General features: G+C 46.4%; 1 protein-coding gene across 5 annotated transcripts in view; it reads right to left on the bottom strand.

The window, feature by feature from the left end:
* The window catches only part of STARD13 (StAR related lipid transfer domain containing 13), a 508,748-nt gene that overhangs the window by 298,966 nt on the left and 192,992 nt on the right, over positions 1–16,790 (bottom strand). The window lies entirely within an intron of this gene.

Genomic DNA, 16,790 nt, shown 5'->3' on the forward strand with positions numbered 1-16,790 from the left:
AATGTCAAAAAAACAATACCAAGTGGAAACTTAGCCTTAATGCATGTCTTCTCAGCAGAGACAGCAACAGAGTGAAAGGTGAAACAAGTAGCGAGAAAACACTGGATCCACCACCATTCACAGCAGAGCTTAGCATTTTCCTTTCTGTAGAACATCCATTAGCCTTTCCAATTCATGTGTTTATGTCCATGGGTCCTGCTGCAAAGCCTATCACTAAATGCTGTTACAGCTCGACAAGAAGACTGCCCCCATAATAATGTAAAAAAAATAATTAAAAAATTACAATCAGAAAATAGAAACAGATTAGAAATAAATACAATTTTTCAGTATCTGCCTCTTATGTGGGAACTAATCTAGGCGACACATTCCCTTTAAGCAGCTGCTGTACAAATGTATATAATGCTGCTCCTAGATGGAGATGAACCATACAATACCTCTTCTCATTTCACAGCCTGGAGTATACATTGTTCATCTATAATGCAGCTCATATTCAGTGTCTTGACAATGTCAGTGTCTTGACAATGAAATATTCCCATATTCAAGTATATGAAGGCAGTGATATGATTTGTATCATCTTGGACTCTGTTGTGGTAACTGCAGCTATATATGAATGGCAGGAGGAGAGGAATGCATTAGTCTGTCATCGGCCCTTTTACACATATGATGGTTGCTACACATAGCATACATTGCAACAGCAGAAATAGCAAAGTGAAGCCTTAAAGGTCATAAGGATATAGCTACAAGATGTTCTACTGACTGGATTGACTCATACCGTATATAATGTATATGAGATTTGCCCACACTTTTACCTGCAAAAATAAGTGAATTAATGGTGCTTGCAGTATTTTTTCTTTTACTGAGTTCCATGTACATCGATCTATAAATCGATTGTTATACAAATATAAGTCTATGTTAAAACATATATATAGCATTCCAATGGCACCTGTGACAATGGCACCTGTTAAAGGATGGTATATATTAGGCAGCAAGTGACTAGTCAGTTCTTACATGGGCACTGTCATTTGCATAAACTTTTTAAGGTATATAATAACATTATGTATATATATATATATATATATATATATATATATATATATATATATTATATGTAATATATATTGGTTACAAAATTTCTATATATTTGGGTAAAAAAAATGCTGTTTTGCCCCTGCAGCTATTGTCTGTGTGTCTCTGTGCAGAGACATAATAGGTGTAGGTGGGACAAACAGGGCTCTGTGCAGGCTCTTGGCTTGGCAATCAGCTTGCTATGTTGGGGGCATATCAAAGAGCCTCAGTGCACAGAGCCCTGCTTGTCCTTAGTTCACTGAGCCTTGCTTGTCCTTGGTGTACAGAGCCCTGCTTGTCCTCAGTGTACAGAGCCCTGCTTGTCCTCGGTGTACAGAGCCCTGCTTGTCCTCAGTGTACAGAGCCCTGCTAGTCCTCAGTGTACAGAGCCCTGCTTGTCCTCAGTGTACAGAGCCCTGCTTGTCCTCAGTGTACAGAGCCTTGCTTGTCCTCAGTGCACAGAGCCCAGCTTGTCCTCAGTGTACAGAGCCCTGCTTGTCCTCAGTGTACAGAGCCTTGCTTGTCCTCAGTGCACAGAGCCCAGCTTGTCCTCAGTGTACAGAGCCCTGCTTGTCCTCAGTGTACAGAGCCCTGCTTGTCCTCAGTGTACAGAGCCCTGCTTGTCTTCAGTGCACAGAGCCCTGCTTATCCTCAGTGTACAGAGCCCTGCTTGTCTTCAGTGCACAGAGCCCTTCTTGTCCTCAGTGTACAGAACCCTGCTTGTCTTTAGTGCCAAGAGCCCTGTTTTTCCTCAGTGCACAGAGCCCTGCTTGTCCTCAGTGTACAGAGCCCTGCTTGTTCTCAGTGCCCAGAGCCCTACTTGTCCTCAGTGTACAGAGCCCTGCTTGTCCTCAGTGTACAGAGCCCTGCTTGTCCTCAGTGTACAGAGCCCTCCTTGTCATCAGTGCACAGAGCCCTGCTTGTCCTCAGTGCACAGAACCCTGCTTGTCCTCAGTGTACAGAACCCTGCTTGTCTTTAGTGCCAAGAGCCCTGTTTTTCCTCAGTGCACAGAGCCCTGCTTGTCTTCAGTGTACAGAGCCCTGCTTGTTCTCAGTGCCCAGAGCCCTACTTGTCCTCAGTGTACAGAGCCCTGCTTGTCCTCAGTGTACAGAGCCCTGCTTGTCCTCAGTGTACAGAGCCCTGCTTGTCCTCAGTGCACAGAACCCTGCTTGTCCTCAGTGTACAGAACCCTGCTTGTCTTTAGTGTCAAGAGCCCTGTTTTTCCTCAGTGCACAGAGCCCTGCTTGTCCTCAGTGTACAGAGCCCTGCTTGTCCTCAGTGCACACAGTCCTAATTGTTTCAGTGTACAGAGCCCTGCTTGTCCTCAGTGTACAGAGCCCTGCTTGTCCTCAGTGTACAGAGCCCCGCTTGTCCTTAGATCACTGAGCCTTACTTGTCCTTAGTGTACAGAGCCATGCTTGTCCTTAGTGTACAAAGCCCTGTTTGTCCTCAGTGTACATAGCCCTGCTTGTCCTCAGTGTACAGAGCCCTGCTTGTCTTCAGTGCACAGAGCCCTGTTTGTCCTCAGTGTACAGAACCCTGCTTGTCTTTAGTGCCAAGAGCCCTGTTTTTCCTCAGTGCACAGAGCCCTCCTTGTCCTTAGTGCTCAGATCCCTGCCTGTCCATAGTGATCAGAGCCCTGCTTGTCCTCAGTGTACAGAGCCCTGCATGTTATCAGTGCCCAGAGCCCTACTTGTCTTCACTGCACAAAGCCCTGCTTGTCCTTAGTGCACAGAGCCCTGCTTGTCCTCAGTGCACAGAGCCCTGATTCTCCTCAGTGCACAGAGCCCCGCTTTTTTCAGTGTACAGAGCCCCGCTTGTCCTCAGTGCACAAAGCCCTGTTTGTCATCAGTGTACAGAGCCCTGCTTGTGCTCACTGCACAGAGCCCTGCTTGTTCTCAGTGTACAGAGCCCTGCTTGTCCTCACTGTACAGAGCCCTGCATGTCCTCACTGTACAGAGCCCTGCTTGTCCTCAGTGTACAAAGCCCTGCTTGTCCTCAGTGCACAGAGCCCTGCTTGTCCTCAGTGTACAGAGCCCTGCTTGTCCTCCGTGTACAGAGCCCTGCTTGTCCTCAGTGTACGGAGCCCTGCTTGTCCTCAGTGCACAGAACCCTGCTTGTCTTCAGTGTACAGAGCCCTGCTTGCCCTCAGTACACAGAGCCCTGCTTGCCCTCAGTGTACAGAGCCCTGCTTGTCCTCAGTGTACAGAGCCCTACTTGTCCTCAGTATACAGAGCCCCGCATGCCCTCAGTGCCCACACTTCCTGTAATTTGTCTCTGCACAGATACACACAGGCAATAGCTGCAGCATTTTCACCCACAATAATACATATTTTTAACTAATGTATATTACAAATATAATATCTAGATAAGTAGAGATATGGCACTCCAGTTCAGTGGATCAAAAAATGCTGTTCATTCACCCATCAGTGTACAATGTGACATTTATGTCCAACAATAGGATTTTTTTCAGGCCTACTTTTTAGGCTTTTAAGTCATATTATGGATTGAAACATTGCATTGTACACTGTTGAGTGAATGAACAGCATTTTTTGATTAATTGAACTGGGGTGCCACATCTCTACTTATCTGGATATTATTGATTCATAAGGCCAAGAGTCAGACCTTGAGAAGCAGAGCACCCACCTTGGGACTACAAGCCCTTGTCCGAGTGTCTGTTTCTTCTACTCAAGATTTTTATTACAGCAGTGGGAGAGGCTGGGGCATGGTAAGGCTGTGAAAAAAGCAGGCTGGCAGCTCTGAGTGTTCTCCTTTGTGAACAAAGCAGACTGGCAGCTCGTAGTGTTTAGGACTCCTGCATGAGTCTAAAATGCTTGCTGCCAGGACTGGTAGGGGGACCCCTAGTGGTCATTTCTTCAAAGTGGAAAATTAAATAGAAAGAAGCATATTCTTTAATAACATGCAATTGTGAAGTTATTCTGCATACATTAATCTATAATATATCAAAAGTTTTTTTGATGAGAGGTACCCTTTAATAACACATTAAGTGATTTTACTGTGATGACATTTCAGTAATTTCCGGGTAGGATTTCGATCCGTTCTAAATGATAATAATTCTCCTTTATTTAATTCTAGTATCACATTTTACAGGTTGAAGCATCTAATTACAATTACCACTTCCATATGTCAGATAACAAAACACATCTAAATACCCTGCATTAACTGCATGCCAAAAGAGCGGAAGCTGCAAGTGACAGGCTGCACTTGTCTGTAATTCCCCAGCTGACAGGTCTAGAGATAAGAGTATAGCGAGTGTCAGCCGCTCATGACAGGCAGACTCACAATACAGTAAAGCACAGCTGTTATACTGTGAGGAATCTTGTTCCCATTGATAATTGCATTATGAAATGCCAGGACTGGATACAGACAATAGGAATACAATAGGAATCACATATGTATCTACTAATGTTAAGCTAGGTTAACACTCAATGGCCCTCATTTACTAAAGTCCAACCGACTCTTTTTCTCGGTTATTGCGCCTAAATTTTGGTCGCAACATCTGTGCGACTATAAATGCGACCAAATTTTAGTCGCACTTTAGAATACACTCTTTTTTTTTTTCACTCTGAAATGGGCGTGTTTTATACAAAAATGGCCGTTTTACCGAGAAAAAACAAAAAATACTCGGAGTACTTCCAAAATCACTCAAGAAAAAGTGTGAGTTTGCCTCACACAATAACCGACAGCCAAGAGGCCGAGTGAAATTAAAAAATTTTTGTGATTTCTAACAAGGGACTGTTTACCATTGTGTTTTTTGTGAAAGTAACTTGTTTTATAACCTGAAAACATTTTGTACAGTTCAGCACTTTTATGAATAAAATATTGAATACTTTTGTGATAGTTAATGTTAATTTATTTTTTTAACACATTTGCAATATTAGGTTTAAATCAATTTAACACCCAAGCTGATAAACAAGGATAATTGTTGTAATGTTTGAAAAATTATAACACATGAATACTTTTGATTCATGGAAACATTTTTAAACAAACAAAGTTTACTCACACAACTAATTTCTTTAGCTCGGAGTTTGTGCGACACAAAAAAACGAGCAACAGAAAAATGACCGACATGTGCGACAGAATAGTAAATAAGTCTGAAAAAAAAGATGAGTGATATTGAAATCGCTCCAGAATAAACATTCCACTCTTAGTAAATCAGGGCCAATGTTTCTTCTGGCTTCTTGTCAGTTACACTGAAGGCTACCATAAAATATTATATGCATTGCAAACAATGGCCCAGATTTACTACTGCTGGTGCAATTTGCACAAAAAAAAAAAAAACTTTCTTAGGCTAGGATCACAAATGGGAATTTTATTTTTGCTGGAAATTTGCGGGAAATTCGCGCGGAATTGCGCGCAGACATGGGGGAGAAAGAAGTGAAGTTTTTTTTTAGCCATTTCCATGCAAATTGCGCGCAAATTGCACGCGAATTGCGTGCTAATTCCATGCGAAAACGATTTTGGGGCGGAATTTTTTTTACCATTGACTTCAATTGATTTCTGCTCGCGGATTCCGCTTGAAAAATGAACATGTTCTTTCTTCAAGTGGAACGGAATTCAGCGTCGGAATTCTGCTAGCAGAATTTCCGCAGTGTGAACAGGACAGCAGAAATAACATTAAAGTCAATGGGCAGAGGAGATGTGAATTAGTTTGTAGCGGATAATTACTCTTCATTTACTCCGTGTGAACGCACCCTAAGGCTGTGTCCTCATTCTGCAGTAAAGTTGCATATTATGGATTTTTTTTTTTTACTGCCTTGGTTACTGCATCGATAACTCTATGTGTTTTTGGATTACCTGAGGGTGTGTTTATATATTTAAGTTTTTATTTGCAATAACTGAATAAGTGTGGCATGTTTTTAATTAGGGATGTCCCTAAACCATTTTGTTAAGACCGAGTACGTGTACTGATACTTTAATCTAGTAGTCGTTGATACCAACTACGAGTACTTTTATTTTAAAGGGAATCTGACACCAGGGTGACCTGGTTTCTGGCCCTGCTTACCATGCTGATATGTGGGTCCTTGTGTGCAATGGAGGTTGCTGCTGTAGTATGAGTAAAGATTTCTCTCTTCTCCATTGGGGAGAACAGGGAATTTGCATCGGTGGTGAGACCAATGTCTCCAGAGCGATTGCGTTAATGTTCACATGGTGAGCAGCGGTAGAAAGCGGGTCACCTGCACTATTTACCTATAAATTGAAGTTAGTGACTCTGCTGTAAGATTGCATTTAATAGTAGGTAGTATTCCCTTGTAGGTAGTATAGATAGTTGCAGACATTAGCAGCAGCCCCCTCTAGACTGCAGCCCCCATGTACACATTAGTAGCAGCCCCCCTGTAGACCACAGCCCCCCCCCCCACTTGTAGACAGCAGGCCCCCTTGCAGACAGAAGTTCCCCCTTGTACGCAGCAGGGACCCCTTTGTAGACAGCATGCCCCCCCCCCCCTTGTAGACAGCAGCCCCCCCCCCTTGTAGATAGCAGGCCCCCCTTGTAGACAGCAGGCCCCCCCTTGTACACAGCAGCCCCCCATTTGTACACAGCAAGTCAAACCCCCTATCCCACCTCCACCCTCAGTAGTGCCCCTGGTAGTTGCTCACCTGCGGCTGTCCTCTGTCAGGTGTTGCTGCTCTGCTTCCCCGTTCTCCCGTCCGCATCATGGTGTCCTATGGAGGAGCATCACTCCATAGCGTTACACTAGGCGCAGTGGAGGAATTGAAATGACATGTGTGTCACATGCTCCTCCATTGGATGCCATGATGCGGACAGGAGAACGAGGCAGTGAAGAGGGGCATTAAGGAGAGGATGGCCTCACTGCAGAAGAAATCGGACATGGTATCTCGGACAATAAATGAGTCCCCGATACCATGCAAATGCCAGGTATCGGCCTCACCATGGGGTGAGGGCAAGCAAGGGTAAAACCTAGGGAGAGTCAAAGTACAAAGTCAGCAGGCAAAAAGATGGTCAGATCATAGACAAAAATCAGGATACACAATTCAGGTCACAGAGAAACAAAGTACAAGAATGTTAGGGAAAGAATCATCATGGGTGCATACTAAAGACACTTGCAGGTTTAAATATCCCGCCTCTAGAGGGCATGTGCCACTGTGCCAATACTTATTGGCTCAGCACTCACACCTCCTCATTAGTTGGCCTTAACCAGTTATGACCAACCCTGCAACATGCATCACTAGGACAGCAATAAAAGCCCCTGCTGTCAAAGGAGAACAACAGATAGCGCTGGTTCTGGAGGTATGGATTCATACTTTTTCTTCTTTTATATTAATAAAATATAAAAAATTCACACAGAAAAACGTAGGGAAAAAAACCCACATGTACCACAACACACTTTTTGGGGGGTAAAAAGTGGAAAAAACTAATCACAACACTTTTTTGTGGATTTTTTCTTCCAAGCAAAAAAAAAAATTATTTTTAAAATCATGTATGACAGAGGCCAAAAACTGCATGTGTGGATTCTTTCTGCGGCTCTGTGACCAACTCATGTTATGCTCATCTGCAATGCAGACAAACCTATTAATTTCATTTTTACAGCAAAGCAAATGACCTTGTACAAGGATATAATTTAGTAGCACAGATATCCTATGCAGCGTTTATTTTACAAGGATACATTTCATGCTACATTACACACACACATCTGCAGCTGATTAATAAATGATTTCTAATGTATTTTTAAAGCAAACCTGCACCAAGCCCAGATAATAAGGAAACAAAGCCTTTCCATAGTCCTTTACATGACTTGTAGACATTGAAGCGAATATCTCATCAGAAAATAATCTATTCCCTTGAATCAAATCTTTATGTTAAACAGAAGAATTATTTTTTTTTTACAGTTTTTCTATCTATATAGAAATCTCTTTATATATATATATATATATATATATATATATATTTATATATATATATATATATTTTTTTTTTTAATATATATATATATATTTATATATATATACGAAGTAAACCGCGGCACTCAATGGATAAAGTGCAAAAAACTGTGATTTATTTCATGCGTATACAGAGCAAGCGACGTTTCAGCTGCCAAGCAGCCTTTATCAAGCTTACTTACTCGGATGTGTGAACTGCCTTGACCGGGCTCCTTTGCCGCTGGCACCTTCCAGACCTATATGGTGTGCTGTTCCTTTGGAATTTGTTTGCAGTATATATAAAACTCAATGGGGGAGATTTATTAAAACCTGTCCAGAGGAAAAGTTGCTGAGTTGCCCATAGCAACCAATCAGATCGCTTCTTTCATTTTTAACAAGGCCTCTGAAAAAAGAAAGAAGGGATCTGATTGGTTGCTATGGGCAACTCAGTAACTTTTCCACTGGACAGGTTTGGATAAATCTCCCCCAAAGTCTGTATGTGTGTGTGTATGTTCCAGCATCACGTCCAAATGGCTAAAGATATTAACATGAAATTTGGCACACAAGTTGCTTATATGTCAACAAGAAACACAGGATAGGTCATTTAACCCTTACTCATGCCCATTTGACAGGGTCAGGGTTTTTGTTTAAAGTCCCATACAAGTCTATGGGAAATATATGTTACTGCATAACTTCCAAATGGCTGGAAATATTTCGATAGTACTCAGTCACATGTTACTTATATGTCCACTTAAAATAGAGGATAGTTAATTTAATCCTTAACTACCCTCCATTTGTGAGGGTTGGGGTTTTTGTTTCAAGTTCCATGCAAATCTATGGGAAATGCATGTCCCTACATAACTTCCGTACGGCTGGAGATATTTCAATAATACCTGGTACACATATTACTTATATGTCAAATAAAAATATATGATAGTTAAATTAACCCTTACCTACACCCTTATAATAAAGATGGGTTTTTATTTCAAGTCCCATGCAAGTATATGGGACTTCCAACACCTTACTCCACAAGCTCCGCTCTGAATCCCCCGGTGAATGTGCCAGTCTGGCTTGCAAGCCACACCTCATCTCATAAAGACACACCCACATTTAAGCCCCATCCCTTTTATCTATCCTTTTGTGCATCGGTCTGGCTTGCAAATCACACCCAGTCCTGCAAAGCCCCGTCTCCTCCTATTTTCAGCTTATAATATCTTCATCACAAATCAGTCCCACCTGAGGACAGCATATGAGGACGGGACATAAGGACAGCATATGAGGTTGGGATATGAGGATGGGATATAAGGACGGTATATGAGGTCGGGATATAAAGACGGGATGTGAGAACGGGATATGAGGTCGGGATATGATGACGGGATATGAGGTCGAGATAGGAGGATGGGAAATTAGGTCGAGATAGGAGGTCGGGATATGAGGACGGGAAATGAGGATGGTATATTAGGTTGAGATATGAGGACAGAATATGAGGAAAGAATTTGAGGATGGGATAGAAGGTCGGGATAGCAGGTTGGCATAGGAGGTCGGGATAGGAGTTTGAGATATGAGGATGGGATATGAGGACAGGATATGAGGACGGGATATGAGGACAGGATATTAGGTCAGGATAGGATGTCGGGATATTAGGATGGGATATGAGGTCGAGATAGGAGTTTGAGATATGAGGATGGGATAGGAGTGTCACGATGCCGGCTGGCAGGTAGTGGATCCTCTGTGCCAGAGAGGGATTGGCGTGGACCGTGCTAGAGGATCGGTTCTAAGTCACTACTGGTTTTCACCAGAGCCCGCCGCAAAGCGGGATGGTCTTGCTGCGGCGGTAGTGACCAGGTCGTATCCCCTAGCAACGGCTCAACCTCTCTGGCTGCTGAAGATAGGCGCGGTACAAGGGAGTAGACAGAAGCAAGGTCGGACGTAGCAGAAGGTCGGGGCAGGCAGCAAGGATCGTAGTCAGGGGCAACGGCAGAAGGTCTGGAATCACAGGCAAGGAACACACAAGGAACGCTTTCACTGGCACTAGGGCAACAAGATCCGGCGAGGGAGTGAAGGGGAAGTGAGGTGATATAGGGAAGTGCACAGGTGTAAACACTAATTGGAACCACTGCACCAATCAGCGGTGCAGTGGCCCTTTAAATCGCAAAGACCCGGCGCGCGCGCGCCCTAGGGAGCGGGGCCGCGCGCGCCGGGACAGAACTGACGGGGAGCGAGTAAGGTACGGGAGCCGGGGTGCGCATCGCGAGCGGGCGCTACCCGCATCGCGAATCGCATCCCGGCCGGAGGTGGTAACGCAGCGCCCCGGGTCCGTGGAACCGACCGGGGCGCTGCAGTGAGGGAAGTGTAGCGAGCGCTCCGGGGAGGAGCGGGGACCCGGAGCGCTCGGCGTAACAGTACCCCCCCCCTTGGGTCTCCCCCTCTTCTTGGGGCCTGAGAACCTGAGGATCAGACTTTTGTCCAGGATATTGTCCTCAGGTTCCCAGGACCTCTCTTCTGGACCACAACCCTCCCAATCCACTAAAAAAAAAGTTCTTCCCCTGACCTTTTTAGAGGCCAAAATCTCTTTAACAGAGAAGATGTCCGAGGAGCCGGAAACAGGAGTGGGAGGAACAGATTTAGGAGAAAAACGGTTGAGGATGAGAGGTTTAAGAAGAGAGACGTGAAAGGCATTAGGGATACGAAGAGAAGGAGGAAGAAGAAGTTTGTAAGAGACAGGATTAATTTGACACAAAACTTTAAAAGGACCAAGATAGCGTGGTCCCAACTTATAGCTCGGGACACGGAAACGGACATATTTAGCGGAGAGCCATACCTTGTCTCCAGGGGAAAAAATGGGAGGAGCTCTTCTTTTCTTATCTGCGAATCTCTTCATGCGAGAAGAAGCCTGTAAGAGAGAATTTTGGGTCTCTTTCCATATGGTGGAAAGATCACGAGAAATTTCATCCACAGCGGGCAGACCAGAGGGCAAGGGGGTAGGGAGGGGGGGAAGAGGGTGACGGCCGTACACCACGAAAAACGGAGATTTGGAGGAAGATTCAGAGATTCTGAAATTATACGAGAATTCGGCCCAAGGTAGAAGATCTGCCCAGTCATCCTGGCGGGAGGAAACAAAATGTCGTAAATAGTCACCCAAGATCTGGTTAATTCTCTCTACTTGTCCATTGGATTGAGGATGGTATGCAGAAGAAAAATTTAATTTAATCTTGAGTTGTTTACAGAGAGCCCTCCAGAATTTAGACACAAATTGGACGCCTCTATCCGAGACGATCTGTGTAGGCAACCCGTGAAGACGAAAAATGTGTACAAAAAATTGTTTAGCCAACTGAGGCGCTGAAGGAAGACCAGGAAGAGGGATGAAATGTGCCATTTTGGAGAATCGATCAACGACCACCCAAATAACAGTGTTGCCATGGGATGGGGGTAAGTCAGTAATAAAATCCATACCAATCAGAGACCAAGGTTGTTCGGGGACAGGTAGAGGATGAAGAAAACCAGCGGGCTTCTGGCGAGGAGTCTTATCCCGGGCACAGATAGTGCAGGCTCGCACAAAGTCCACCACATCAGTCTCTAGAGTCGGCCACCAATAGAAGCGAGAGATGAGTTGCACAGATTTCTTGATGCCCGCATGACCTGCGAGATGGGAGGAGTGACCCCATTTGAGGATCCCAAGGCGTTGGCGTGGAGAAACAAAGGTCTTTCCTGGAGGAGTTTGCCTGATGGAGGCTGGAGAAGTGGAAATCAGGCAGTCAGGAGGAATGATGTGTTGAGGAGAGAGTTCAATTTCAGAGGCATCTGAGGAACGAGAGAGAGCATCGGCCCTAATGTTTTTATCAGCAGGCCGAAAGTGAATTTCAAAATTAAATCGGGCAAAGAACAGAGACCACCTGGCCTGACGAGGATTCAGCCGTTGGGCAGACTGGAGGTAGGAGAGGTTCTTGTGATCGGTGTAAATAATAACTGGAAATCTTGATCCCTCCAGCAGATGCCTCCATTCCTCAAGTGCTAATTTAATGGCTAGAAGCTCTCGATCCCCGATGGAGTAGTTCCTCTCCGCCGGAGAGAAGGTCCTGGAAAAAAAACCACAAGTAACAGCATGCCCGGAAGAGTTTTTTTGTAGAAGGACAGCTCCAGCTCCCACTGAGGAGGCATCAACCTCCAATAGGAAGGGTTTAGATGGGTCAGGTCTGGAGAGCACGGGAGCCGAAGAAAAGGCAGACTTGAGTCGTTTAAAGGCGTCTTCCGCTTGAGGAGGCCAAGACTTGGGATCGGCATTTTTTTTTGTTAAAGCCACAATAGGAGCCACAATGGTAGAAAAATGTGGAATAAATTGCCTGTAATAATTGGCGAACCCCAAAAAACGTTGGATGGCACGGAGTCCGGAGGGGCGTGGCCAATCTAAGACGGCAGAGAGTTTATCTGGGTCCATTTGTAGTCCCTGGCCAGAGACCAAGTATCCTAGAAAAGGAAGAGATTGGCATTCAAACAGACATTTCTCTATTTTGGCATAGAGTTGATTATCACGAAGTCTCTGAAGAACCATACGGACATGCTGGCGGTGTTCTTCAAGATTGGCAGAAAAAATCAGGATATCGTCCAGATATACAACAACACAGGAGTATAGTAGATCACGAAAAATTTCATTAACAAAGTCTTGGAAGACGGCAGGGGCGTTGCATAGACCAAAGGGCATGACCAGATACTCAAAGTGTCCATCTCTGGTGTTAAATGCCGTTTTCCATTCATCCCCCTCTCTGATGCGGATGAGATTATAAGCACCTCTTAAGTCCAGTTTGGTAAAAATATGGGCACCTTGGAGACGATCAAAGAGTTCAGAGATGAGGGGTAGGGGGTAGCGGTTCTTAACCGTGATTTTATTAAGACCGCGGTAGTCAATGCAAGGACGTAGAGAGCCATCTTTTTTGGACACAAAGAAAAATCCGGCTCCGGCAGGAGAGGAGGATTTACGGATAAAGCCCTTTTTTAAATTTTCTTGGATGTATTCAGACATGGCAAGAGTCTCTGGGACGGACAGAGGATAGATTCTGCCCCGGGGTGGAGTAGTGCCCGGGAGGAGGTCAATGGGACAATCATAAGGCCTGTGAGGAGGTAGAGTCTCAGCTTGTTTTTTGCAAAAAACGTCCGCAAAGTCCATATAGGCCTTAGGGAGACCGGTTACATGAGGAAGCACAGGGACACGGCAAGGTTTACTGGGAACCGGTTTTAAGCAGTCCTTGGAACAAGAGGGCCCCCAACTCTTGATCTCCCCAGTGGACCAATCCAGGATTGGGGAATGGAGTTGAAGCCAGGGAAGTCCAAGAAGGATTTCAGAAGTGCAATTGGGGAGGACCAACAGTTCAATCCTCTCGTGATGAGATCCGATGCACATTAGAAGGGGCTCCGTGCGGAAACGTATAGTACAGTCCAATCTTTCATTGTTTACACAATTGATGTAGAGGGGTCTGGCGAGACTGGTCACCGGGATGTTGAACCTGTTGACGAGAGAGGCTAAGATGAAATTTCCTGCAGATCCAGAGTCCAAGAAGGCCACAGCAGAGAAGGAGAAGGCAGAGGCAGACATCCGCACAGGCACAGTAAGACGTGGAGAAGCAGAGTAGACATCAAGGACTGTCTCACCTTTGTGCGGAGTCAGCGGACGTCTTTCCAGGCGGGGAGGACGGATAGGACAATCCTTCAGGAAGTGTTCGGTACTAGCACAGTACAGGCAGAGATTCTCCATGCGGCGTCGTGTCCTCTCTTGGGGTGTCAGGCGAGACCGGTCGACCTGCATAGCCTCCACGGCGGGAGGCACAGGAACAGATTGCAGGGGACCAGAGGAGAGAGGAGCCGGGGAGAAGAAACGCCTCGTGCGAACAGAGTCCATATCCTGGCGGAGCTCCTGACGCCGTTCGGAAAAACGCATGTCAATGCGAGTGGCAAGATGGATGAGTTCATGTAGGTTAGCAGGGATTTCTCGTGCGGCCAGAACATCTTTAATGTTGCTGGATAGGCCTTTTTTAAAGGTCGCGCAGAGTGCCTCATTATTCCAGGATAATTCTGAAGCAAGGGTACGGAACTGTACGGCATACTCGCCAACGGAAGAATTACCCTGGACCAGGTTCAACAGGGCAGTCTCAGCAGAAGAGGCTCGGGCAGGTTCCTCAAAGACACTTCGAATTTCCGAGAAGAAGGAGTGTACAGAGGCAGTGACGGGGTCATTGCGGTCCCAGAGCGGTGTGGCCCAAGCCAGGGCTTTTCCAGACAGCAGGCTGACTACGAAAGCCACCTTAGACCTTTCAGTGGGGAACTGGTCCGACATCATCTCCAAGTGTAATGAACATTGGGAAAGAAAGCCACGGCAAAACTTAGAGTCCCCATCAAATTTATCCGGCAAGGATAGTCGTATTCCAGAAGCGGCCACTCGCTGCGGAGGAGGTACAGGAGCTGGCGGAGGAGATGATTGCTGGAGCTGTGGTAGTAACTGTTGTAGCATAACAGTCAGTTGAGACAGCTGTTGGCCTTGTTGCGCAATCTGTTGTGACTGCTGGGCGACCACCGTGGTGAGGTCAGCGACAACTGGCAGAGGAACTTCAGCGGGATCCATGGCCGGATCTACTGTCACGATGCCGGCTGGCAGGTAGTGGATCCTCTGTGCCAGAGAGGGATTGGCGTGGACCGTGCTAGAGGATCGGTTCTAAGTCACTACTGGTTTTCACCAGAGCCCGCCGCAAAGCGGGATGGTCTTGCTGCGGCGGTAGTGACCAGGTCGTATCCCCTAGCAACGGCTCAACCTCTCTGGCTGCTGAAGATAGGCGCGGTACAAGGGAGTAGACAGAAGCAAGGTCGGACGTAGCAGAAGGTCGGGGCAGGCAGCAAGGATCGTAGTCAGGGGCAACGGCAGAAGGTCTGGAATCACAGGCAAGGAACACACAAGGAACGCTTTCACTGGCACTAGGGCAACAAGATCCGGCGAGGGAGTGAAGGGGAAGTGAGGTGATATAGGGAAGTGCACAGGTGTAAACACTAATTGGAACCACTGCACCAATCAGCGGTGCAGTGGCCCTTTAAATCGCAAAGACCCGGCGCGCGCGCGCCCTAGGGAGCGGGGCCGCGCGCGCCGGGACAGAACTGACGGGGAGCGAGTAAGGTACGGGAGCCGGGGTGCGCATCGCGAGCGGGCGCTACCCGCATCGCGAATCGCATCCCGGCCGGAGGTGGTAACGCAGCGCCCCGGGTCCGTGGAACCGACCGGGGCGCTGCAGTGAGGGAAGTGTAGCGAGCGCTCCGGGGAGGAGCGGGGACCCGGAGCGCTCGGCGTAACAAGGAGGACGGGATATCAGGTTGAGATATAAGGACGGGATAGGAGGTCAGGATATGGGGTCGAGATATGATGAGGGGATATGAGAACGGGATATGAGGTTGGGATATGAGGACAGGATACGAGGACAGGATATGAGGTTGAGATATGAGGACAGGACATGGGGTTGGGATATGACAACAATATATGAGGACAGGATTTGAAGTCAAAAGCTTCCTCCTTTGTTGATTTTCCTTCCCAACAAGGGTAAGGAAGGAAAAAACGGGCAATGCCGGGTACTCAGCTAGTATCTATATATATAAAACTCAATGTGTGTGTGTATGTGACGTGATAGAGCTGTCAGCCTATCACTGGCCGCAGCGATGTTCCGCCTTGGCTTCTTAAATGACAGTGGGCTCAACCTATCACCGGCCAAGGTGTAACATCGCTGTGGCCGGTGATAGGCTGATGGCTCTCCGACGTTCCCGTCCCCAGGAAGCAGGTCCGGACCGACCGGGGGAACGTAGGAAGGTGTGTTAAAGTTTATTTTGTTTATCTATTGCAGCCCGGGCATAGGGATACAGAGTAAAGTACAAAGTTCCAGCGCCGGCGGCCCGCAACAACCAGGAGGACGAGGAGGGCAGCGCTTGCGCGTGACATGTGAGTATTTACAATAAGTGATTAGTTTTGCATGTCACTGAGCATGCGTACAACACTCTCCCTTAAAAGTCAATGTGTTAGCGCCAGACTACAGGTTCTTATGGACCATGTGACTGCTGTAGGGCAGATCTCTTAATAGTAGCTCAGATAAGGTGGCATATAAGGTGGCAGCCCCTATTATCATGAACAAAAAAAAGAATTGAAAACTAATCTACAATCAAAAAATAAAACATTAAGCCTGGAGGTGGTGGCAGCATGAGGAGACCATATATTGGCTGAATGACCCAGTCTGGAGGTGGCAACAGCCTGACGAGACCATAGGGCCTCATAATTGAAAAGATTAAAGATATTTTTTAACATTTAAATTGAAGATTTCAAATAAATGAACCTACAAAGTATTATTTAATGTGCAAGCAGCATGATGAGACCACATGGCGGCACAGTGATACAGCCTGGAGGTGGCAGCAGAATTAGGAGACCATAATCTGGCAGAATGACACAACCTGGAGTTGGCGGCAGAAAGAGGAGACCAAACAGTGGATGAAGAACACAGCTTGGAGTTGGCAACAGCATGAGGAGAACATATAGTGGCTGAATGACACAGCCTGGAGGTGGCGGCAGCATGAGGAGACCATATAGTGGCTAAATGACACAGCCTGGAGGTGGCAGAAGCATAAGGAGAACATATGGTGGCAGAATGAGAAAACCTGGAGCTGGCATCTGGAGCTGGCATCAGCATGAGGAGAACATATGGTGGCAGAATGAGACAGCCTGGAGGTGGCATCAGCAGCATCAGGAGTCCAGAAAGTGACCCGGTGACAGAGTGGGTGGCGGGTGGCAATATCAGTACCTGGTGAAGAA

This window comes from Hyla sarda, chromosome 2, assembly GCF_029499605.1.
Source record: "Hyla sarda isolate aHylSar1 chromosome 2, aHylSar1.hap1, whole genome shotgun sequence".
NCBI classification, from domain to species: Eukaryota; Metazoa; Chordata; class Amphibia; order Anura; family Hylidae; genus Hyla; species Hyla sarda.